This window comes from Ovis canadensis, chromosome 8, assembly GCF_042477335.2.
Source record: "Ovis canadensis isolate MfBH-ARS-UI-01 breed Bighorn chromosome 8, ARS-UI_OviCan_v2, whole genome shotgun sequence".
NCBI lineage: Eukaryota > Metazoa > Chordata > Mammalia > Artiodactyla > Bovidae > Ovis > Ovis canadensis.
The window spans coordinates 61,288,050-61,314,939 of NC_091252.1; positions in this window are offsets into that span (position 1 = coordinate 61,288,050).

Sequence of the window (26,890 nt, forward strand, 5' to 3'; positions counted from 1 at the left end):
AGTTTGCATTCCCACCAACAGTGTAGGAGGGTTCCCTTTTCTCCACACCCTCTCCAGCATTTATTGCTTGCAGATTTTTGGATCGCAGCCATTCTGACTGGTGTGAAGTGGTACCTCATTGTGGTTTTGATTTGCATTTCTCTAATAATGAGTGATGTTGAGCATCTTTTCATGTGTTTGTTAGCCATCCATATGTCTTCTTTGGAGAAATGTCTATTTAATTCTTTTGCCCATTTTTTGATTGGGTCGTTTATTTTTCTGGAATTTAGCTGCATAAGTTGCTTGTATATTTTTGAGATTAGTTGTTTGTCATTTGCTTCATTTGCTATTATTTTCTCTCATTCAGAAGGCTGTCTTTTCACCTTGCTTATATTTTCCTTTGTTGTGCAGAAGCTTTTAATTTTAATTAGATCCCATTTGTTTATTTTTGCTTTTATTTCCAGAATTCTGGGAGGTGGATCATAGAGGATCCTGCTGTGATTTATGTTGGAGAGTGTTTTGCCTATGTTCTCCTCTGGGAGTTTTATAGTTTCTGGTCTTACATTTAGATCTTTAATCCATTTTGAGTTTATTTTTGTGTGCGGTGTTAGAAAGTGATCTAGTTTCATTCTTTTACAAGTGGTTAACCAATTTTCCCAGCACCACTTGTTAAAGAGATTGTCTTTACTCCATTGTATATTCTTGCCTCCTTTGTCAAAGATAAGGTGTCCATATGTGTGTGGATTTATCTCTGGGCTTTTGATTTTGTTCCATTGATCTATATGTCTGTCTTTGTGCCAGTACCATACTGTTTTGATGACTGTGGCTTTGTAGTAGAGCCTGAAGTCAGGCAAGTTGATTCCTCCAGTTCCATTCTTCTTTCTCAAGATTGCTTTGGCTATTCGAGGTTTTTTGTATTTCCACACAAATCTTGAAATTATTTGTTCTAGTTCTGTGAAAAATATGGCTGGTAGCTTGATAGGGATTGCATTGGATCTATAGATTGCTTTGGGTAGTATACTCATGTTCACTATATTGATTCTTCCAATCCATGAACATGGTGTATTTCTCCATCTATTAGTGTCCTCTTTGATTTCTCTCATCAGTGTTTTATAGTTTTCTATATATAGGTCTTTAGTTTCTTTAGGTAGATATATTCCTAAGTATTTTATTCTTTTCATTGCAATGGTGAATGGAATTGTTTCCTTAATTTCTTTTTCTACTTTCTCATTATTAGTGTATAGGAATGCAAGGGATTTCTGTGTGTTGATTTTATATCCTGCAACTTTACTATATTCATTGATTAGCTCTAGTAATTTTCTGGTGGAGTCTTTAGGGTTTACTATGTAGAGGATCATGTCATCTGCAAACAGTGAAAGTTTTACTTCTTCTTTTCCAATTTGGATTCCTTTTATTTCTTTTTCTGCTCTGATTGCTGTGGCCAAAACTTCCAGAACTATGTTGAATAGTAGCGGTGAAAGCGGACACCCTTGTCTTGTTCCTTACTTTAGGGGAAATGCTTTCAATTTTTCACCATTGAGGATAATGTTTGCTGTGGGTTTGTCATATATAGCTTTTATTATATTGAGGTATGTTCCTTCTATTCCTGCTTTCTGGAGAGTTTTTATCATAAATGGATGTTGAATTTTGTCAAAGGCCTTCTCTGCATCTATTGAGATAATCATATGGTTTTTATTTTTCAATTTGTTAATGTGGTGAATTGCATTGATTGATTTGCAGATATTGAAGAATCCTTGCATCCCTGGGATAAAGCCCACTTGGTCATGGTGTATGATCTTTTTAATGTGTTGTTGGATTCTGATTGCTAGAATTTTGTTGAGGATTTTTGCATCTATGTTCATCAGTGATATTGGCCTGTAGTTTTCTTTTTTTGTGACATCTTTGTCAGGTTTTGGTATTAGGGTGATGGTGGCCTCATAGAATGAGTTTGGAAGTTTACCTTCCTCTGCAATTTTCTGGAAGAGTTTGAGGAGGATAGGTGTTAGCTCTTCTCTAAATTTTTTGTAGAATTCAGCTGTGAAGCCGTCTGGACCTGGGCTTTTGTTTGCTGGAAGATTTCTGATTACAGTTTCAATTTCCGTGCTTGTGATGGGTCTGTTAAGATTTTCTATTTCTTCCTGGTTCAGTTTTGGAAAATTTTACTTTTCTAAGAATTTGTCCATTTCTTCCATGTTGTCCATTTTATTGGCATACAACTGCTGATAGTAGTCTTTTATGATCCTTTGTATTTCTGTGTTGTCTGTTGTGATCTCTCCATTTTCATTTCTAATTTTATTGATTTGATTTTTCTCTCTTTGCTTCTTGATGAGTCTGGCTAATGGTTTTTCAATTTTATTTATCCTTTCAAAGAACCAGCTTTTGGCTGTGTTGATTTTTGCTATGGTCTCTTTTGTTTCTTTTGCATTTATTTCTGCCCTAATTTTTTAAGATTTCTTTCCTTCTGCTAACTCTGGGGTTCTCCAATTCTTCCTTTTCTAGTTGCTTTAGTTGTAGAGTTAGGTTATTTATTTGACTTTTTCCTTGTTTCTTGAGGTATGCCTGTATTGCTATGAACTTTCCTCTTAGCACTGCTTTTATAGTGTCCCACAGGTTTTGGGTTGTTGTGTTTTCATTTTCATTTGTTTCTATGCATATTTTGATTTCTTTTTTGATTTCTCTGTGATTTGTTGGTTATTCAGAAGTGTGTTGTTCAACCTCCATATGTTGGAATTTTTAATAGTTTTTCTCCTGTAATTGAGATCTAATCTTAATGCATTATGGTCAGAAAAGATGCTTGGAATGATTTCGATTTTTTTGAATTTATCAAGTTTAGATTTATGGCCCAGGATGTGATCTATCCTGGAGAAGGTTCCATGAGCACTTGAAAAAAAGGTGAAATTCATTGTTTTGGGGTGAAATGTCCTATAGATATCAATTAGGTCTAACTGATCTAATGTATCATTTAAAGTTTGTGTTTCTTTGTTAATTTTCTGTTTAGTTGATCTGTCCATAGGTGTGAGTGGGGTATTAAAGTCTCCCATTATTATTGTGTTATTGTTGATTTCCCCTTTCATACTTGTTAGCATTTGTCTTACATATTGTGGTGCTCCTATATTGGGTGCATATATATTTATAATTGTTATATCTTCTTCTTGGATTGATCCTTTGATCATTATGTAGTGGCCTTCTTTGTCTCTTTTCACAGCCTTTGTTTTAAAGTCTATTTTATCAGATATGAGTATTGCCACTCCTGCTTTCTTTTGGTCTCTATTTGCATGGTATATCTTTTTCCAGCCCTTCACTTTCAGTCTGTATGTGTCCCTTGTTTTGAGGTGGGTCTCTTGTAAGCAGCATATAGAGGGGTCTTGTTTTTGTATCCATTCGGCCAGTCTTTGCCTTTCAGTTGGGGCGTTCAACCCATTTATGTTTAAGGTAATTATTGATAAGTATGATCCCATTACCATTTACTTTATTGTTTTGAGTTCGGGTTTATACACCCTTTTCATGTTTCCTGTCTAGAGAATATCCTTTAGAATTTGTGGAGAGCTGGTTTGGTGGTGCTGAATTCTCTCAGCTTTTGCTTGTCTGGAAAGCTTTTGATTTCTCCTTCGTATTTGAATGAGATCCTTGCTGGGTACAGTAATCTGGGCTGTAGGTTATTGTCTTTCATCACTTTAAGTATGTCTTGCCATTCTCTCCTGGCCTGAAGAGTTTCTATTGAAAGATCAGCTGTTATCCTTATGGGAATCCCCTTGTGTGTTATTTGTTGTTTTTCCATTGCTGCTTTTAATATTTGTTCTTTGTGTTTGATCTTTGTTAATTTGATTAATATGTGTCTTGGGGTGTTTCGCCTTGGGTTTATCTTATTTGGAACTCTCTGTGTTTCTTGGACTTGGGTGATTATTTCCTTCCCCATTTTAGGGAAGTTTTCAACTATTATCTCCTCAAGGATTTTCTCATGATCTTTCTTTCTGTCTTCTTCTTCTGGGACTCCTATAATTTGAATGTTGGAGCGTTTCATATTGTCCTGGAGGTCTCTGAGATTGTCCTCGTTTCTTTTAATTCGTTTTTCTTGTTTCCTCTCTGATTCATTTATTTCTACCATTCTATCTTCTATTTCACTAATCCTATCTTCTGCCTCCGTTATCTACTATTTGTTGCCTCCAGAGTGTTTCTGATCTCATTTATTACGTTATTCATTATATTTTGACTTTTTTATTTCTTCTAGGTCCTTGTTAAACCTTTCTTGCATCTTCTCAATCCTTGTCTCTAGGCTATTTACCTGTGATTCCATTTTGATTTCAAGATTTTGGATCATTTTCACTATCAATATTCGGAATTCCTTCTCAGGTAGATTCCCTACTTCTTACTCTTTTGTTTGGTTTGGTGGGCAACTCTCCTGTTCCTTTACCTGCTGAGTATTCCTCTGTCTCTTCATCTTGGTTATATTGCTGCGTTTGGGGGTGGCCTTTTTATATTCTGGTAATTTGTGGAGTTCTCTTTATTATGGAGCTTCCTCACTGTGGGTGGGGTTCTATCAGTGGCTTGTCAAGGTTTCCTGGTTAGGGAGGCTTGTGTTGGAGTTCTGGTGGGTGGAGCTGGGTTTCTTCTCTCTGGAGTGCAGTGGAGTGACCCGTAATGGGTTATGAGACATCAAAGGTTTTGGAATAATTTTGAGCTGCCTGTATATTGAAGCTCAGGGGAGTGTTCCTGTGTTGCTGGAGAATTTGCGTGGTATGTCTTGTTTTGGAACTTGTTGGCCCTTGGGTGGAGCTTGGTTTCAGTGTAGGTATGAAGGCATTTGATGAGCTCCTATTGCTTAATGTTCCCTAAATTCAAGAGTTCTCTAATGTTTTCAGGCTTCGGATTTAAGCCTCCTGCTTCTGGTTTTCAGTTTTATTTTTACAGTAGCCTCTAGACTTCTCCATCTATACAGCACAGATGATAAAACATCTAGGTTAAAGATGAAAAGTTTCTCCACATTGAGGGACACTCAGAGAGGTTCACTGAGTTACAAGTAGAAGAGAAGAGGGAGGGGGTAGTTAGAGGTAACTGGAATGAGATGCGGTGAGATCAAAAGAGGAGAGAGCAAGCTAGCCAGTAGTCACTTCCTTATGTGTGCTCTATAGTCTGGACCGCTCAGAGGTATTTACGGAGTTATATGGGGAAGAGGAGAGGGAGGAAGTAGACAGAGGTGGCCAGGAGGATAAGAGAGAAGAATGAGAAGGAAAGAGACAAATCCTGCCAGTACCAGTTCCTTAGGTGTTCTCCACCGTCTGGAACACACAGAGATTCACAGAGTTGGATAGAGAAGAGATGGGGGAGAAAAGAGACAGAGGCCACCTGGTGGAGAAAAAGGAGAGTCCAAAGGAGGAGAGAGTGGTCAAGCCAGTAATCTCGCTCTCAGGTAAACTTGGGTAGTGAAGTTTGGGTTTTTAAATGTACAAAACTGACAACAAAAACCTAAGAGCAAAGATTAAAAATCTAGAGTAGAGGTTGGATTTTCAAAAATACAATATTAAAGAAAAGAAGCAGAAGGAAAAAGGAAGAACGAAAAAAAAAGAGAAGAAAAAACGAAAAAAACCCCCAAGAATTATTTTTAAAAAAAACTAAAACACCAACAACCATCCAAAGACTATATATGGTGTTTGCCTTAAAAAAAAAAAAGTCTTTTTAAAAAAAATAGTAATAGTAGGTTATAGAAATAAAAGTTAGAGGAGAAATAGAAGACTTAACAATTAAAAAAAAGTTAGGAAAAAAAAACCAATAAAAGGAATGATTGTAAAAATAGTAAAAATATGTCTAGCCCTTCTCTGATGTTGTGGGCCATGTGTGATCACTTCCAAGGTGGTTCCCTCTGTTAAACTTCTGTTTGCTGGTTTTTTAGGCTCACTAGTTCAGTCACGCTGTGGGGAGGGGGGATGCTGCAAACAAATAGCACTGTCGTGTGCACACAGTGTCTCAGCCCCACTTGACCTGTCCCTTCTCGAGGCGCACAAACTGCTCCAGCTCTACGATGCTCAGCCGGGAACCGTCTGGGGCCGGCCCTAGGCTGCGTGCACTTCCCCGGTCCAAGCTGCTCAGGTTCGGCGCTCAGGCAGCCCTCAGAGGCACAGATTCGGCTGGGACTACGCTTTGTGCCCTTCCCAGGTCCGAGTAGCTCAGGTGTTTGGCGAGCGCGATCGCCGCGACTTGTCACCTTTTCTGCTGCTGCTGCTCAGCTTTCTGGGTGGACCGCTGGCGCCCCCCGTGAGGCAGATGGTGACTGTCCAGCACTCCCAGAAGTCTTAGCAAAGAAGCCTGCTTGCAGTTTGGTAAGTAAAGTCTCTCCGGGTCTGCAATTGCCCCTTTCCAGCCCTTACGGCTCTGGCTGCCTGTCCCCGGCGGGGGATGGTCTACAGCTGGCTTTTTCCGCTCAGTCCTTTGTTCTGTGCTTGGTCCTGGAGGTGTCTTATGTTCGAGCTTTTTGCATGGTAGCTATCCCACAGTCTGGTTTGCTAGCCCAAGTTAGATCGTTCTGGGGCGTTCCTGCCGGATTCTTACAAAGCACTGCAGCCTGCGCCTCCCGCACTTCCCTGCCCTGCCCCCACTAGCTTGTGGTGGATGCAGGCATCTGTGCTGCTTTTCCGCTGGGGGAGTTACTGGTGGGCTTGTAATCTGTTGGTTTTAATTATTTATTTTTCCTTCCTGTTATGTTGCCCTCTGTGTTTCCAAGGCTCGCCACAGACTCGGCAGGGAGAGTGTTTCCTGGTGTTTGGAAACCTCTCTTCTTAAAATTCCCTTCCCGGGATGGGCTTCCCTTCCTGGGATGGAGCTCCCTCCCCACCTCCTTTGTCTCCTTTTGCGTCTTTTATATTTTTTCCTACCTGTTTTTGAAGACAATGGTCTGCTTTTCTGGTTGCCTGATGTCCTCTGCCAGCCTACAGAAGTTGTTTTCTGGAGTTTGCTCAGCGTTGAAATGTTCTTTTGAGGAATTTGTGAGGGAGAAAGTGGTCTTCCCGTCCTATTCCTCCACCATCTTTACAGTTCCCCCTGTTTTTTTAATATATGAAAAAATGATAGCTATATCTGTAGGTAACTTTTATAATGTCTTTCTAAAATTTTAACTCACTTTAAGTTCCATTTTTTGTCTTAAAATATTTCTTTTAATATTATAACATTGAAAAACCATCCCCAAAAGGCCAGTTTAGTAAAGTTAGTGAAAGTGAAAGTCACTCAGTCATGTCTGACTCTGCGACCCCATCCAGGCTAGAATACTGGAGTGGGTAGCCTTTCCCTTCTCCAGGGGATCGTCCCAACCCAGGGATCAAACAGGTGTCCTGTATTGCAGGCAGATTCTTTACCAGCTGAGCCGCCAGGGACAGATCATTAAATCCTAGAATCCTAGAGTCCTAGAAACATAAGGGCAGCTAAATCTCATCCAGATTTCTGCCTCAGGTCAGGTCTTTTCTACAGAGCCCCCAACTCTGTGAAGAGCAACTCGTCTCTGAGCTCATTCACCACTTACACACTCAGGCTGATCTACAGGAGGGCAATACTAATTATTTATCCTTCAATTGAATCTTATATTGATATAATATCTGCTTTCTTTGAATTTCACACCCTGGCTCTACTTTCATCCTTTGAATTAACAGAGACCTCATCCTCTACCTTTGGGCTTCCCTTGTAGTTCAGTTGGTAAAGAGTCCTCCTATAATGCAGGAGACCTGGGTTTGATTCCTGGGTTGGGAAGATCCCCTGGATAAGGACATGGCAACCCACTCCAGTATTCTTGCCTGGAGAATCCCATAGACTGTAGCCTGTCCATGGGATTGCAAGAGTTGGACATGACTTAGCGGCTGAATCACCAACTACCACTATCCTCTTCCTTTAAAATATTTCATTATGATGCACTGAGTTCCTGCATACCTTCACAAGTATTTTCCTTATTTAAATCAAAATGTTTTCTATTTCCTCAAACATTTAAAAAATTTATTTTTTAATTGGAGTATAATTGCTTTACAATGTTGTGTTAGTTTCTGCTGTATGACAAAGTGAATCAGCTATATATATAAATATCCCTCTTTAGCTCTCCTTCCCCCAAAATTTTTTTAAAAATAAATTTATTTATTTTAATTGGAGGTTAATTACTTTACAATATTGTATTGGTTTTGCCATACATCAACATGTATCCGAAAAATATCTGTGTCAGATTACCTTATCAATCTGGCCAACTTCTTCAACTCTAACATTTAATGATCCTCTGATCACTTGAAACTTAATAGTTAAGCAGTAAGAGTGACTAGACTGGCAGTGTGGTACGTAAGTAGCTAAAACCCCTAATTTTCATTTGAATTCAGGGAATTTTCTTCTAGCCTGCATTTGTGTCTTTTTTTTTTTGAACAAAAGTTTAGGATCTTACAATTATCTTTATTTCAATTTTGTTCTTGTGCTTCTGGGTATTATTTGAGGATTTTGAAAACACTTTGAATGTTTATTCAGTCAGCCATTGAATTAAGTGTATTATAAGTTGTGTTCAAAATCATGCCTTCTTTGTCTTTATTCATTCACTGGAAAAATGATAGAAAGTCATAAACAAGAACATAATTCTAGGACACAACTCAGGACTTTTTTGCAGTTTGATGTCAGTACGTTAATTTACACTAATGATGTTTAACTGCTCATCAGGCATAAGGTGTGTCAATAATCACAATGCATGCATTATTTAATGTAATACAATAATGCTGTGAAGATGGTATTACAGTATTATTTCATTCTTATAGCTGGAAAAAACCTGAAAGTTTAGAAACAAAGTAACCTCTCAGGGTCAAATGAGCTATAGAGCAAAGATTTTAACTCAGTCTGAGACTGAGTTCATGCTTTTAATCACTAAATAGTCTTCTATTTGAGTCAGCTAATTATATTATCATCCAGCATTTATCCTCTTGATCTCAAGAATGCAACTGAGTATTTTGTCCAACAATGGCCTAAAATAATTTATTTATTTATTCTTTCATTTAACTTATTTTTCTCTTATTTACTGGTATTTTACTTCAATTTACAAAAAGAAAATCAGTCTATGTGGAAACATCAGAGTTTCTTCATATTAAGGATTTGTCCTTCAATATGACATAAATATATACAGAGTCCCTCTGAATAATTTATTCCTCAATATGATTGAGGCTGGCTTTGATTGGAAGAAGAAGGTAAAGCATCATTGTTTTTTATCTACGTTCCAATAGAAATGATGTTGTGACACAAAGTAAACCTGAATCAAGATAATCAGTATAAAGAGAAGTTATTTAGATCATGTGTCGCCAACCTCTGGGATCTAATGCCTGATGATATGAGCTAGAGCTGATGTGATAATATTAATAATAGAAATAAGTGCACAATAAATGTAATGCACTTGAATCATCTTCAAAGCATCCCCGCCCCCCTGGTCTGTGGAAAAATGGTCCTTGGTGCCAAAAAGGTTGAGGACTGCTGACAGAGGGTTCATTAAAGATAAGTTCATAATATTTGAGAAGGAAATAAAAGATAGCAAATAGAAATAAACTTAATTATGGGGGAATATGAAGGTAGGAGGAGAAGGGGATGACAGAGGATGAGTTGGTTGGATGGCATCACCAACTCGCTGGACAGGAGTTTGAGAAAACTCCAGGAGTTGGTAATGGACAGGGAAGCCTGGTGTGATGCAGTGCATGGGGTTGCAAAGAGTTAGACTCGACTGAGCAACTGAACTGAACTGATTGTCAAACAAAAAGAGGAAGAATTTAGGACATTCATAATTCCACCTTTTAGAGATGATCCTTTTTAGCAGAATATGTTAATTCTGGACCTTTATCTATGTTTCTCTTTTTCTTTTTTAAATTTGTAAGCTTTACTTTTTAGTGAAGTTTTAGGTCCACAGCAAAATTGAGCAGAAAGTACACAGAGTTCTCCTCCACACCCTGCCCGCACACATGCACAGTCTCCCCACCTATTGACGTTCCCCACCAGAGTGGGACATTTTTTTTAAAGCAATTGCTAAACCTATATTGACTCATCATAGTCACCCAGAGTCCATAATTTACATTAGGGTTACTCTTGGTGGTGTACTTCCTGTGGGGTTGAACAAACATATAGTGACCTGCATTCATCATTATAGCATCATACAGGAAAGTTTTGCTGTGCTAAAAATCCCCTGTGCCTGTTCCCCCTTGCCTTCTCCTAACCCTGGCAACCACTGATTGCCGGGGTCCAGCCCCGGTGGATCCAGGGAATTCGAAGGGTGGACGGCGTCGGCGTGGAAAGACTTGTTTATTTATTAATGAAAGATTAGATTAAGAAACTATAGTGTAGTAAGAAGATTAAGTGGAAGAAGAGGGCTGAATAGCTTGGTTTACGCGGAAGGCCAATAAAATCCCAGACAAGGAATTTGCACCATCTACGTTGGGCCACCGGCGCCCGCTTGAATATCTAAGGGTGCCTCGCCTTAAGCTCCCTTTCTCGCGGGTCTTAACAGCCGGGGCAAGTAAGTAGACGTGGAGAGCCTCCGCGCTCCAGGTGGAAATTCAGCCCGAAATTAAAGTAAAGAGCAGAGAGAGGGAAAGAGAGAGAAGAAGAAAGAGAGAGAGACACGGGGGGAGCCAGAGTGCCAAGAAACCAGGCCGGGAGACTAGTTAGAGAAGCTGGTCCAGGAAGCTGGCCCCCGGCCCCAGAAGCTGGCCCCGAGAAGCTGGCCCCATCCTTTATTGTTCAGAAGGCCTTTTATACTTTTGATAAAACACAGAGATCAATGGGTAACACAAGATTATGTAGTGTTCGCAGCTCAGGCTCTTTCTCTACATCATTTGGTATACAAAAGGTCTCAGGTGATTTACATTATCTTCTGGCCAAGAGGCTTGTTAACACTTTTTGGCTCTCTTCCTTAATGAATGTTAATCTTGTTTCCCCTGAAGTGTTTTTCTTTAATCTACATCTCCTTTAACATTGAAGTTACATCTCTATAGAACAAAGGTGCAGTGGGATATAACAAAGAAGGTACTTAACTCAAAGATCTAATGTTGCTAACACAAGGTCTACTACTTGTTTTTCTAACTATATCTACAACTAAAGGATGTGAAAATTTGGCAGCAAATATTGACTCAACAAATGAAACCTTTAATCAGTCCTATTCTAAAGATTTTGACTCCTCGGAAGCTCCTACATTCCTAGGATGTTTTAAGCTTCCTGTGTCTCCTGTGGTCAGGAGGCCTCAAACAATCACACGCGCAGCTGTAGGAGTCCTGCAGGCAGGCTAGAAAGCCATCAGAGGGTTTTTTGGATTGAAACACTCTTTCAAATGCAGAAGACTAAAGCCCTGAATTGACTTTTTCCAGAAAATGTCAGAAGAGTGGAAAAGCAGAGCACAAAAGCCGGCAGATTTTTGTTGGGGTACATGCTTAGGAATTTCCAGAGGGGTCCCTGAAGTCTGAGCACGCCTTGCATATGTCAGCTTCCTTCCTCATGACCTTGTCACGGGCGGGATTCCTCACACTGGCTCCCGGCATCTCACCCTTTTTAATTTTAAATAATTAATTATTTATGTTTAAAATTAGGTGCAGTTCGGTCTCGAGATTCCGAATGCTCTGCCGAAGAATCTAGACAATACAGGGAAGAATGATTACGAGGAGCAAGATTATAAACAGTAGACAGAACAGTCTTTCCAGAAATGAAGTTAGAGAAAGTGTGGGAAAAGTCATTGGCTTCTCCTGCAGTGGTAAAATCTAATTGGGAGTGTTCCAAGGTCTGAATCTGATTATGAAGTTTCCCTAAGTCTAAACTAATATCTGAGTTGTTCTAAAACACTTAAAACTTGATTTTTTAACATATTGGGCATTTACACTTGTTGAGTCAATGATTACTGCCATACAGTTGTTGTAACACAGCAAGAACATAATTATCATATCAATAAGTTGTTACAGTTACAGGACATCTTTAAAACCACAAAACAGCAGACATTATTTTGAGGAGTTAAACAAGATGAAAGCATCCATGGTTCACAAGTCATTACATTAGGTACGTTAAGTTTTCTGGAATCATTGGTAAAAAGAAAAACATAAGGAGAGGATAGACAAGCCAAAATAGAGTAAATAGAGTAATTTTTTGGTTGGAGTTTGTGCTGCAGCAGCTGTCAGTCCCACTGGGATCTTGATGTTTATCTTGCCTCTCCTGCCATCACTCGCGGCTGTTTCCCGCGGCGGTGGCGGCAGAGAAGTTCCCTTTTTCTTTTGTGGCAAATCAGTCTGTCCGGGATCCAAATTGACGAATCTGCACACTGTGGACAAAATTTAAACACTTCCTCGACCGGCAGTTAATTTTGGGTCGGGATCTTTTTGTTATCTGGAGATCTTTTTACTTTATTAACGGTTTTGCGTCTTATAGTTCCAAACAAATCAGCATTTAACTTATTACAAAGAGAACATGTTGTAAAATCTGATGGAGGAAAAACTATACTTAAATTCTCCCTTTTTAAATTTTTGAATTAAAGCATGTGAGGGTAAATGATGCAAAATCTGATCACAATAATTTTTTATAGCAATCTGCCAATCATCACCAAACATTTGAAAAGCATCAAGTTGTTTTTTGTTATATGGAATTACAATTTTTGATGGTTTTTTACTAAACAATTTAATAAATCAGTATACTTGAATTAATCTTTTTAATTAATATGTCAGTAATTTTTCCTTAGGCAGAGGCCATTGTTCCACCCACACCAGATCTTGAGGTATCCACGTAATGGGGTAGGCAGCAAAAACACTGGCCTCCATTATAAATTTGGATATCCCAATCTAGCACGTAGCTTGTGAGGAGTTGGGCAAATTGGCTCAATTATTTTTGTCTGTTATCTACCCAATCTTTTTGATGAGTCATAGCCCATCTGCAGCATCTGAGAGATCACTTTATCATCAGGGCTAAAAAGTAACACTCCCATTTGAGATAGCACATCCCTCCCCCACAGGGTAAGGGGGAGCGAAGGTTGGAAAGTTCCACAGGTATCTTCAAATTGCCAATCTAAAATTTTTGCACTTTTTGGCTATTGTGGGGGTTCTTCCTATCCCCACCAAGTTATTTTTAGTAGTATGTGTGGGCCAGGAGCTGGGCCAGTCTTTTTCAGCAATGTAAGAAACGTCTTGTCTATTGTCTAACAGCCATGACATTTTATATCTTTGAATTAAAAATCTTTTGAAGGCCTAGAAGCTGCAGTATTTTGTACCCAAAAAGCTAGATCTAGATCATCTGGGGCTTTTATTTGGTCTGGTTTTTTTGTCTGGTAATAAGGTAAAAGCAAAAGCTGTGCTATTTTTTTATTTTAATTGCACAGTTTTAGCAGGTGGTGATATCAAAACTTTAATTTTTTCAGTATAATCAGAGTTTACTACACAAAACACTACCAAAATTTCTTGAAAAGAAAGCAAGCTATGCCCCAGCACAAGTCTTACAATGTCCTCAGGCAGGGGACTAGCCACTCGCATTGGAATCTGAGTCAGGAGTTATTATTGAGGTGGTGGAACTGAGGTCCAGGCCTGAGCTACCTGGGGTTGTTTGGTACGGGTTGTTGTCTCTGTTTAGCAGGACATTTTGGCAAAAAATGTTCTATTTGGCCTCAAGAGAAACATTTTGCATTTGTAAAGTCCTTTTTATTACGAATATTTTTGTTTTTTTTTTTTTCTGTTTTTTTTTTTTTGTTGTTGTTGTTGTTGGGTGAGGCCCCTCCTGAGGGGATTTTATGGAAGGAGCAAGCTCTGTTTTAAAAGCTCTTTTGCTCAAAAATATTTTTACTATCATTTTCAAACTTAAGCAATGTTCTGGGAGGCTTTGGATATAAAGTGGGGAGTTCTTAAGCCCTGGGGAGGCACAAGCAGAGGTTGCAGTGGTCGCCTTAAATAAGATTACTTTTTTAAAGGTTTGGTTTGTGTAGAGGGGGAGGGGGCTCTCCAGGGCGCTCGGCCGCTGCGTCCTGTAAGCACCCTCCTTCCTCGGGAGGAAGAGTACAGTCTGTCTCCTTTTGTTTGCCAATGGCAGAAAATATCTGCATAGAAGGTGGAGACCCACTACCATCAACTGCTATAGCCTCTCCACAGGCTATCTAACTAACAGCCTCATGACGGGGGTCCAGAACATTTGTAATCATGTTTTACAGAGCAAAAGCATTTACAGGCCCATGCAAAGTATAATAAGTTTTTAGCTGTTTTTGTAGCTTCACCCAAGTATCTAAATCGCTTTTGTGGAAACCAAGGACATTGCTCTAGTAACAGTAGCTTTTTAATCTTTGTCTTTTTTGTTTAACAGTTACAAAATTACTTGTATAAAGAGGTGTCATTGTTTTGAGTCATTGTTACCCGTGTCAGAAAATTAAGAGTTATAGAAAAGTCTACCTCAACAAAAGGTTTTACCTTTGGCGAGGGGGGATTTGTTTTTAACCCTAGGATAGCAGGTTTCTTTTAAACCTCTAGAGCACCAGGTTTCTCTTAAACCCTTGAACACTTCCCACTCCTCCTCACCCTGTCTATCCTACAGGGGGGTCCGCGGCACCCTGAGTGGGGTCCTAGCCGTCCCGAACGCTCAACACTGGGGGAGTACCCGAAAGTACTCCGGGGGGAGTGATTAAATCACTCCGGGGGGAGCAACAGAGAGTGCTCCGGGGGGAGCTTTTGCTCCGAGGAACCTACCTTCGAATAGCCTGTTCCGGGCGCCACTTGCCGGGGTCCAGCCCCGGTGGATCCAGGGAATTCGAAGGGTGGACGGCGTCGGCGTGGAAAGACTTGTTTATTTATTAATGAAAGATTAGATTAAGAAACTATAGTGTAGTAAGAAGATTAAGTGGAAGAAGAGGGCTGAATAGCTTGGTTTACGCGGAAGGCCAATAAAATCCCAGACAAGGAATTTGCACCATCTACGTTGGGCCACCGGCGCCCGCTTGAATATCTAAGGGTGCCTCGCCTTAAGCTCCCTTTCTCGCGGGTCTTAACAGCCGGGGCAAGTAAGTAGACGTGGAGAGCCTCCGCGCTCCAGGTGGAAATTCAGCCCGAAATTAAAGTAAAGAGCAGAGAGAGGGAAAGAGAGAGAAGAAGAAAGAGAGAGAGACACGGGGGGAGCCAGAGTGCCAAGAAACCAGGCCGGGAGACTAGTTAGAGAAGCTGGTCCAGGAAGCTGGCCCCCGGCCCCAGAAGCTGGCCCCGAGAAGCTGGCCCCATCCTTTATTGTTCAGAAGGCCTTTTATACTTTTGATAAAACACAGAGATCAATGGGTAACACAAGATTATGTAGTGTTCGCAGCTCAGGCTCTTTCTCTACATCATTTGGTATACAAAAGGTCTCAGGTGATTTACATTATCTTCTGGCCAAGAGGCTTGTTAACACTTTTTGGCTCTCTTCCTTAATGAATGTTAATCTTGTTTCCCCTGAAGTGTTTTTCTTTAATCTACATCTCCTTTAACATTGAAGTTACATCTCTATAGAACAAAGGTGCAGTGGGATATAACAAAGAAGGTACTTAACTCAAAGATCTAATGTTGCTAACACAAGGTCTACTACTTGTTTTTCTAACTATATCTACAACTAAAGGATGTGAAAATTTGGCAGCAAATATTGACTCAACAAATGAAACCTTTAATCAGTCCTATTCTAAAGATTTTGACTCCTCGGAAGCTCCTACATTCCTAGGATGTTTTAAGCTTCCTGTGTCTCCTGCGGTCAGGAGGCCTCAAACAATCACACGCGCAGCTGTAGGAGTCCTGCAGGCAGGCTAGAAAGCCATCAGAGGGTTTTTTGGATTGAAACACTCTTTCAAATGCAGAAGACTAAAGCCCTGAATTGACTTTTTCCAGAAAATGTCAGAAGAGTGGAAAAGCAGAGCACAAAAGCCGGCAGATTTTTGTTGGGGTACATGCTTAGGAATTTCCAGAGGGGTCCCTGAAGTCTGAGCACGCCTTGCATATGTCAGCTTCCTTCCTCATGACCTTGTCACGGGCGGGATTCCTCACACTGGCTCCCGGCAACTGATTCTTTTACTGTGTCTATAGTTTTGCCTTTTCCAGAAAGGCAGTCGTATAGTATGTAGACTTTTCAGATGGCTTCTTTCAACTAGTAATATGCATTCGTTTCTTCTATGTCTTTTCGTGGCTTGATAGCTCATTTCTTTTTAACTCCGAATCATATTCCATTGTCTGGATGCACTGCAGCTTATCTATCTACTCACCTACTGAAGGACATCCTGGTGGCTTTTGAGTTTTGGCAGTTATGAATAAAGATAGTATAAACATCGTATGCAGGTTATTGTGTGGACATAAGTTTTCACTTCATTTGGATACAAATACCAAGGCACAGTTGCAGGATCATGTGGTAAGAATGTATTTAGTTTTGTAATTGAGGAATGCATTTTAAGTTCAACTGAGCCAAATAGAAGTTTGAATTGCAAAGTTAGGTTTCTAGAGGTCTCATGGTACCTCATCCCTCTTTCTCTTTTAGTTTTATTTTCTTCTCCAACCTGACTTTTTTTCTGTTCTGTTGCTCTGTTGTAGTTTTGGGTGGTATGTGGTGCTGATCCAGCATGAATCAACATATAACTTTCCCATTTATTGTACATCATTTTCTGGTGGTCTCTGTTCAGATTCAGGAAGAAAACAGTCTGATTGGCTCAACCCAGCCTGTAGGTTTGATTGGTTTCCTCCAGTTTGGGTGTCCAGTCAGCCGGGGCCAAGGGTCAAGGCCAAAGCTCTTAGACCAGCTCTTCAGGAGAGGCTTGTGGATGGCAGCTTTCAAGTCAGAGTTTCAGCTAGGAGGCTCTTCTAGATCTATACCACTAGATATACTGATCTCTGTTACCCCTTTCTCTGGTCTGGTTATTAACAATAATGGTGGTAGTCGCTCAGTCATGTCTGACTCTTTGCAGTCCCATGGGCTGCAGCCTGCTCGGCTTCTCTATCCCAGGCAAGAATACTGGAGTGAGTTGCTATTTTCTTCTCCAGAGGATCCTCCTGACCTAGGGATCAAACCCGGGTCTCCTGAATAGCAGGCAGTCGTAGTACTCTCTTTTAATTTCAAAATTATCCTCACTTGAATAGTAAATGATATGCAGACCCTAAGGACAGCCAACTTAGATGTTTTGGCTGGAATTATATGGTTATAGTAAAGTGCTGCACTCAGTATGTCAGCAAATTTGGAAAACTCAGCGGTGGCCACAGGACTGGAAAAGGTCAATCTTCATCCCAATTCCCAAGAAGGGGAGTACTAAAGAATATTCAAACCCAGACAGTCGTGCTCATCTCCTATGCTGCTGCTGCTAAGTCACTTCAGTTGTGTCCGACTCTGTGTGGCCCCATTAGATGGCAGCCCACCAGGCTCCCCTGTCCCTGGGATTCTCCAGGCAAGAACACTGGAGTGAGCTGCCATTTCTTTCTCCAATGCATGAAAGTGAAAAGTGAAAGTGAAGTAACTCAGTCATGTCCGACTCTTAGTGACACCATGGACTGCAGCCTACCAGGCTCCTCCGTCCATGGGATTTTCCAGGCTAGAGTCCTGGAGTGGGGTGCCATTGCCTTTTCCTATGCTAGTAAGGTTATATTCAAAATCCTTCAAGCTAGGCTTCAGCAGTATGTGAACTGAGAACTTCCAGATGTTAAAGCTGAGTTTAGAAAAGGTAGAGAAACCAGAGATCAAATTGCCAATGTTTGCTAGATTGTAGAGAAAACAAGGGAATTCCAAAAAAACATCTATCTCCATTTCATTAACTATGCTAAAGCCTTTGATGATATGGAGATATGGATCATAACAAACTGTGGAGAACTCTTAAAGAGATCGAATACCAGACCATCTTATCTGTCTCCTGAGGAACCTGTATGAGGGTCAAGAAGTAACAGAACCTTTTATGCATCAACTGACTGGTTCAGAATTTAGAAACAAGTACAACCAGACTGTTTATTGTCACTCTTTTTATTTAACTTAAATGCAGAGCACATCATGCACCATGCCAGGCTGGATGAGTTACAAGGTGGAATCAAGATAGCCAGGAAAAATAACAATTTCAGAGATGCAGATGATACCACTTTAATGGCAGAAATCAAAGAGGAACTAAAGAGCATCTTGATGAGGGTGAAAGAGAAGAATGAAAAAGGCAGTTTAAAACTCAATATTTAAAAAAAACTAAGATCATGGCATCCAGCCCCATCACTTCATGGAAAATAGAAAGTGAAAAGGTGGAAGCAGTGACAGATTTCCTCTTCTTGGATTCTAAAATCAATGTGGAGGGTGACTGTAGCCATGAAATTAGAATATGACTGCTTCTTGGCAGGAAAGCTATGACAAACCTAGACAGTGTATTAAAAAGCAAAGACATCACTTTGCCAATAAAAGTCCTTATAGTCAAGGCTATGGTCTTTCCAGTAGTCATGTATGGTTGTGAGAGTTGGACCATAAAGAAGGCTGAGTGCCAAAGAATTGATGCTTTGGAACTGTGGTACTAGAGAAGACTCTGCAGAGTCCCTTGGACAGCAAGGAGGTCAAACCTGTCAATTTTAAAGAAAATCAACCCTGAATATTCATTGGAAGGACTGATGCTGAAGCTGAAGCTCCAATACTTTGGCCACCTGATGTGAAGAGCAGACTCATTTGAAAAGACCCTGATGCTTGAAAAATTGAAGGCAGAAGGAGATGGTTGGATAGCATCACTGATTCAATGAACATGAACTTGGGCAAAATCTGGGAGATGGTGAGGGATGGGAAGGCCTGTCATACTGCAGTCCATGGGATCACAAGGAGTTGGACATGACTGAGTGACTGGAAAACAGTAACAACAAATACAGTGATCAGGTACATAGCAGGCAGGTATTCTAAAAATCTCCTCTCCTGGAGGCTTATCTGTGTTTCCTAGAAAGTAATCTGCAATAGAATAAGAAAAACAAGAAAAAGAAAGACAAACTAAGCCCCAAGTTATAGTCTTCAGGAGTTTGATTACATTTGTTTCAGACTGAATAAATATTAGTTCTTAAAAAGAAAGAAAACATGAAGTAATTCAGAAAGTTTCTGAAGTTGACCATCTTCTATCATTAGTCTATTTTAGTTAAATGCAAATGAACATAAATGTCTTATTGGGCCAATTTACCCATTAATTAAAGAGCTCTAATTGTTTGCATCCCTCCAATACTTGAGCAAATCATACATTTAAAGACAATAGTTCTATCACATAATTTCAATAGTTCTTCCTTAAAGGTAATTAACATGTAAATAGTTTTTGTAACCATTTAGCCAAAGAATGCCTTCTTTTTCTTTCTTTTAAACTTTTTTTTTTCCCTCTAGCTTGCTTTTCTTTTAACATCATTTAATGAATCCCAAGCAGTTCTAGCATTAAAATATATTTTTAGATTTTTAGGAATACTTTAAATTACTTTAGCTTTAGTTTCGGAGAAGGCAATGGCAACTCACTCCAGTACTCTTGCCTGGCAAATCCCATGGATGGAGGAGCCTTGTAGGCTGCAGTCCATGGGGTCGCTAGGAGTCGGACACGACTGAGCAACTTCGCTTTCACTTTTCACTTTCATGCATTGGAGAAGGAAATGGCCACCCACTCCAGTGTTCTTGCCTGGAGAATCCCAGGGATAGGGGAGCCTGGTAGGCTGCTGTCTATGGGGTCACACAGAGTCAGACACGACTGAAGCGACTTAGCAGCAGCAGCAGCAGCAGCTTTAGTTTTGTAATGCTAAATAAACAGAGAGAGAGAAGGGAATGGATTCTATAAACTATATTGGTCCTTGTCACAGGCAATAATCATTTGTCAGGGTATGACTAGAGAAATATATGTATCCAAGATGGTAACTACTGTTTTCAAGAATAAGTATTCTAATGGTAAACATGAATCTTTTTGCATTATTCTCTTATATTTCTTTTACTACATTATTTAAATAAGTAATAGAGGATTGTATGTAAGGAATGAAACAACAGTCAAATTAGAACTTGATTATCATAAGTTTGGGAGATGGTTGTTCAATTTTAACTCTGCACACTAGTATCATTTCAAAATCCTCTTAGGAAAAACATCTATAAAGACAGCTCTGAGGATATGAGTATTGTAAACAATAATTTTGACAATCCGCTTGGCATGAGCCACGTGATGAAAGGGATGAACATGTTCCAAAATGGAAAGATAAAAAAATTTTGAAAAAGTGATCGTTTCTAAGTGTGATGAGCCCTACAGTTAGAATCACCAATTTATCAGATACCATTATAACATCCTGTGGCTTCCCTGGTGGCTCAGAGGTTAAAGTGTCTGCCTCCAACATAGGAGACCCGGGTTCGATCCCTGGGTTGGGAAGATCCCCTGGAGAAGGAAATGGTAACCCACTCCAGTACTCTTACCTGGAGAATCCCATGGACGGAGAAACCTGGTAGGCTACAGTCCACAGGGTCACAAAGAGTCAGACATGACTGAGCGACTTCACTCACTCACTCAACATAATGGGGTGTTTTCCATAGTCTGGACTACGTAGTCCATGATAGCATTGCTTTTCTTATGTCGACACAAAGAAATCTATTACATTAAAGACTTATATAATAGAAATGAATGTTGACTGAAAATCTCTGCTACCCAGTCAGCAGACTACTATTAAATAGAGCCATTATCCCTTTCGAAAAGGAGTTGTGTACAGTAACCCCTGGAATACAATGGGTGATATTCTTAATGCATTTGGACATGTTTGGTAGACTTCCCACCCCCTCTTCTTCCAGAGCTGCAAAGGCTGATATCTAAGACCAAGCTCTGTCCTCAGGCCCAGCCCCACTATGGTTGATGACATTTATGTTTCAGAATAAGCTTAACTTGTATCTCCTGACGTATGCCATCATCTCATGATTACCAGCTAACTGTAGGACAGCTTCAGAGAAGGCAATGGCAACCCACTCCAGTACTCTTGCCTGGAAAATCCCATGGACGGAGGAGCCTGGTAGGCTGCAGTCCATGGGATCGCTAAGAGTCTGAGTGACTTCACTTTCACTTTTCACTTTCACGCATTGGAGAAGGAAATGGCAACCCACTCCAGTGTTCTTGCCTGGAGAATCCCAGGGATGGGGGAGCCTGGTGGGCTGCCGTCTCTGGGGTCACACAGAGTCGGACACGACTGAAGCAACTTAGCAGCAGCAGCAGCAGCAGCAGTAGGACAGCCTACCCTCTTATCACTACTAGGTCACAATATGGCCAACTAAGCAGTCATTCATCAGGAATCACTCTCTAATTGCTTCACATTAGAAATGTACTGACCACCTTGTCAAGGACCATGTGTTCTAGTAATTTGTATCCATAAATGTCAGTTACTATAGTGAACAAATGGAAATTAATCTTTGGCTATTGAATAAAGTCAGTCAGGGGTCTCATGGCTTTTAAATATTTTTCCCCCATTTTACTGCTTAAGTGCAGGTACTCAGAAATGGATTTAATATAATTCTAATTAAGCTTAAGCTTAAGCTTCAGGGTCCCTTTCTTTCAGAGCCCCCTTTAAGGCACAGAGGTGGTCTTAGTTTGTGTTCACATGGTCCTGTGATTTTGTGAAATTTGCCATAGTTGTCATTTTTACCTTAGTTACTTAACACTGTAATCTCTTTCCACATAAACTTACCTCTATCTCATTTCCTTTCATAGTGAGTGGTATTAGAGTGGCTGCAGACATTTGGGGATCCAGCTTAGGGGAATTTGATTTAGTTTGGTGTTAGTGGGATGTTTTTATTTGATTTGCAGTCATTTCTGACTAGATAGGCTATCATCTTGAGGTAGAAACAGCTTCCAGAAATATGCCCACTGCTCTTTGTACTAAATTACAAAGGAACAGTGCTAGAGGTTGTATCATGATGTCCTATGTCCAGCTCTGGCTGTATGTTGAGAGTAGAAGAGAAATAAAGTTTAAAATGTATAGAAACAATAGCAAATATGAGAGACTCTTCCAAGTTTTAGAGCTTATTTTTTTAAATCCCTCACCTATCTTTTTTCCCTTCCTCACCCTTCCTCTTAGGTGACCACCTGCTTGTTCTCTGCATTTATAACTCTTTCTGTTTTGTTATGTTTGTTCCTTTGTTTTAACTTTTTAGATTCTTTCACATGTGAGTGAAATCATACAATGTTTGTCTTTCTCTGTCTTATTTCACTTAGCATAGTACCCTCTATGTCCATCCATGTTGTACCTAATGACAAGATTTCACCCTTTTCTATGATTGAGTAATAATATTTCATTTTTTGTGTATTATATATGTTTATTTTATCCATTAATCTACTGATGGGCCCTTGGATTGCTCTGTAACTTTGCTATTGTGAATACTGTTGCTATAAACATAGGAATGCATATACTTTTTCTAATTAATATTTTTGTTTTCTTCAGATAAATAGCCAGGAGTAGAATTGCTGGATCATATATTGTTATATTTTTAATATTTTGAGGAAATCTCCATACTGTTTTCGATAGTGAATGCACCAATTTACATTCCAACCTATTATGGACAAGAGCTCCCTTTTCTTCACATCTTCACCAGCACTTGTTATTTGTTGTCTTTTTGATAATAGCCAGTCTGACAAATGTGAGATGATAGTTCATTGTGATTTTGATTTACATGTCCCTGATGATTAGTGATGTTGAATACCTTTTCATGTTTCTGTTAGCCATCAGTATATCTTCTTTGGAAAAGTGCCTCTTTAGATCCTCTGCCCATTTTTCAATCAGGTTGTTTGGTTTTTTGATGTTGAGTTGTATGAATTCTTTGTACATTTTGAATATTAATCCCTTTTCATACATGTTATTGGCTAATTCCTTCCATTCTGCTGATAGTTTTACCCCTGTGCAAAATCTTTTTAGTTTGATGTAGTCCCATATGTTTATTTTTGCTTTCCTTTCCCTTATTTGAGGAGACAGAGCAAGAAAAAAATGTTACTAAGCCTGATGTCATAGACCTTGCTGTTTATATTTCTTTGAGAAGTTTTTATAGTTTCAGGTCATACATTTAAGTCTTTAATCCATTTCGAATTTCTTTTTGTGCATGGTGTGAGAGTTTGATTTTTATTTGCATATAGCTCTCCACTTTTCCCAACACCATTTATAAAGAGGCTGTCTTTTCCTCATTGTGTGTTCTTGCCTTCTTTGTCATAGATTAATTGCCTATATAAGTGTGACTTCTTTTCTGGGATGTTTATTCTGTTCCACTGATCTACGTGTCTATCATGTGCCAGTACAATACTGTTTTGTGAAAGTTCCATGCTGTTTTGTTTATTATAGCTTTATAGTATTGTCTGAAGTCAGGGAGCATGATTCCTCCAGCTCTGTTCTTCTTTTTCAAGACTGTTTTGGACATTTAGGGTCTTTTGTGTTTCCATACCAATTTTAGTATTATTTGTTCTACTTCCGTGAAAAATGCCTTTGGTATTTTGATAAATATTGCATTGAATCTGTAGATTGCCATGGGTGGTATGGTCGTTTTAACAATATGAATCTTACAATTCATAAAAATGGTATATCTTTTAATCTGTGTTATATATGAACACATGCACATACAAACCCAGACTATTTGCACTACTACTGCCAGCAACAAACAACTTAATGAAAGTTTTCCAAAGTTTGACAGCATTCCTAATAGCTTTAATGATTGTGAGCTGTGGAACAGATGAAATATTTTTCAAACAACTATTAATAATCAAAGAATATAAAGTCCCAAAACATAGGAGTCACCTCAAGTAAGAGGAAACTGAAGCTTAGCTATTCAGTTGGTGGTGGTTCAGTCACTCAGTTGTGTCCAATTCATTGTGGCCCCATGGACTGTAGTCTGCCAGGCTCCTCTGCCAATGGAATTTTCCAGGCAAGAATACTGGAGTGGGTTGCTGTTGCCTACTCCATGGTATCTTCCCAACCCAGAGATTGAACTCAAGTCTCTTACAACTCCTGCATTGGCAGATGGATTCTTTACCACTAACGCCACCTGGAAAGCCAACTATTCATTTAGCCACCTTATTCAGTTCAGTTCCGTGGCTCAGCTGTGTCTGACTCTTTGTGACCCAATGGACCACTACACGCCAGGCCTCTCCATCTATCACCAATTCCTGCAGTTTACCCATACTCATGTCCATTGAGTCAGTGATGCCATCCAATCATCTCATCCTCTGTCATCCGCTTCTCCTCATGCCTTCAATCGTTCCCAGCATCAGGGTCTTTTCAAATGAGTCAGCTCTTCACATCAGGTGGCCAAAGTATTGGAGTTTCAGCTTCAGCCTCAGTCCTTCCAATTAAACCCAGGACTGATCTCCTTTAGAATGGACTGGTTGGATCTCCTTGCAGTCCAAGGGACTCTCAAGAGTCTTCTCCAACACCACAGTTCAAAAGCATCAATTCTTTGGCATCCAGCTTTCTTTATAGTCCAACTCTCACGTCCATACATGACTACTGGAAAAAACATAGCCTTGACTAGACGGACCTTTGTTGGCAAAGCGAAGTCTCTACTTTTTTAATGCTGTCTAGGTTGGTCATAACTTTCCTTCCAAGGAGTAAGCATCTTTTAATTTAATGGCTGCAGTCACCATCTGCAGTGATTTTGGAGAACCATCTGTTCACTATGAAGTGATGGGGCTGGATGCCATGATCTTCGTTTTCTGAATGTTGTGTTTTAAACCAAATTTTCACTCTCCTCTTTCACTTTCATCAAGAGGCTCTTCAGTTCTTCTTTGCTTTCTGCCATAAGGGTGGTGTCATCTGCAGATTTGAGAATATTGATATTTCTCCCAGCAATCTTGATTCTAGCTTGTGCTTCATCCAGCCCATCGTTTCTTATGATGTACTCTGCATATAAGTTAAATAAGCAGGGTGACAATATACAGCCTTGATGTACTTCTTTTCCTATTTGGAACCAGTCTGTTGTTCCATGTCCAGTTCTAACTGTTGTTTCCTGACCTGCATACACATTTCTCAAGAGGCAGGTTAGGTGGTCTGATATTCCCATCTGTTTCTGAATTTTCCAGTTTCTGTGATCCACACAGTCAAAGGCTTTGGCATAGTCAATAAAGCAGAAATTGATGTCTTTCTGGAACTCTCTTACTTTTCTGATGATCCAGTGGATGTTGGAAATTTGATCTCTGGTTCCTCTGCTTTTTCTAAAACCAGCTTGAATATCTGAAAGTTCACAGTTCACATATTGTTGAAACCTGGCTTGGAGAATTTTGAGCATTACTTTACTAGCATGTGAGATGAGTGCAATTGTGCAGTAGTTTGAACATTCTTTGGCATTGCCTTTCTTTGGGATTGGAATGAAATCTGTCCTTTTCCAGTTCTGTGGCCACTGCTGAGTTTTCTAAATTTGCTGGCATATTGAGTGCAGCACTTTCACAGCATCATCTTTTAGGATTTGAAATAGTTCAACTGGAATTCCATCACCTCCACTAGCTTTGTTTGTAGTGATGCTTCCAAAGGCCCACTGGACTTCACTTTCCAGGATGTCTGGCTCTAGGTGAATGATCACACCATTGTGATTATCTGGTTCATGACGATTTTTTTTTTGGGGGGGTACAGTTCTTCTGTGTATTCTTGCCACCTCTTCTTAATATCTTCTGCTTCTGTTAGGTCCATGCCATTTTTGTCCTTTATTGACCCCATCATTGCATGAAATATTCCCTTGGTATCTCTAATTTTCTTGAAGAGATCTCTAGTCTTTCTCATTCTGTTGTTTTCCTCTATTTCTTTGCATTGTTCACTGAGGAAGGCTTTCTTATCTCTCCTTGCTCTTCTTTGGAACTCTGCATTCAAATGGGCATATTTTTCCTTTTCTCCTTTGCTTTTCATGTCTCTTCTTTTTACAGCTATTTGTAAGGTCTCCTCAGACAACCGTTTTGCCTTTTGGCATTTCTTTTTCATGGGGACAGTCTTGATCCCTGTTTCCTGTACAATGTCACAAACTTCCATCCATAGTTCATCAGGTACTCTATCAGATTTATTTCTCACTTCCACTGTATAATCATAAGGGATTTGATTTAGGTCATACCTGAATGGTCTAGTGGTTTTCCCTACTTTCTTCAAGTTAAGTCTGAATTTGGCAATAAGGAGTTCATGATCTGATCCACAGTCAGCTCCCAGTCTTGTTTTCACTGACTGTATAGAGCTTCTCCATCTTTGGCTGCAAAGAATATAATCAATCTCATTTCAGTGTTGGTCATCTGGTGTATATGTGTAGAATCTTCTCTTGTGTTGTTGGAAGAGGGTGTTGACCAGTGTGTTCTCTTGGCAAAACTCAATTAGTCTTTGCCCTGCTTCATTCTGCACACCAGGGCCAAATTTGCCTGTTATGCCAGGTGTTTCTTGACTTCCTACTTTTGCATTTCAGTCCACTATAATGAAAGGACATCTTTTTTGGGTGTTAGTTCTAAAAGGTTTTGTAGGTCTTCATAGAACCGGTCAACATCAGCTTCTTCAGTGTTACTGGTAAGGCATAGACTTGGATTATGGTGTTATTGAATGGTTTGCCTTGGAAATTAACAGAGATCATTCTGTTGTTTTTGAGATTGCATTCAAGGACTGCATTTTGGACTCTTGTTGACTATGATGGCTACTCCATTTCTTCTAAGGGATTCTTGCCCACAGTAGTAGATATAATGGTCATCTGAATTAAATTCCCCTATTCCAGTCCATTTTTGTTCTCTGATGCCTAAAATGTCGACATTCACTCTTGTCATCTCCTGTTTGACCACTTCCAATTTGCCTTGATTCATGGATCTAACATTCTACGTTCCTAAGCAGTATTGCTCTTTACAGCATCGGACCTTGCTTCCATCACCAGTCACATCCACAATGGGTGTTGTTTTTGCTTTGGCTCTGTCTCTTCATTCTTTCTGGAGCTATTTCTCCATTGATCTCCAGTAGCATATTGGGCATCTAATGACCTGGGGAGTTCATCTTTCAGT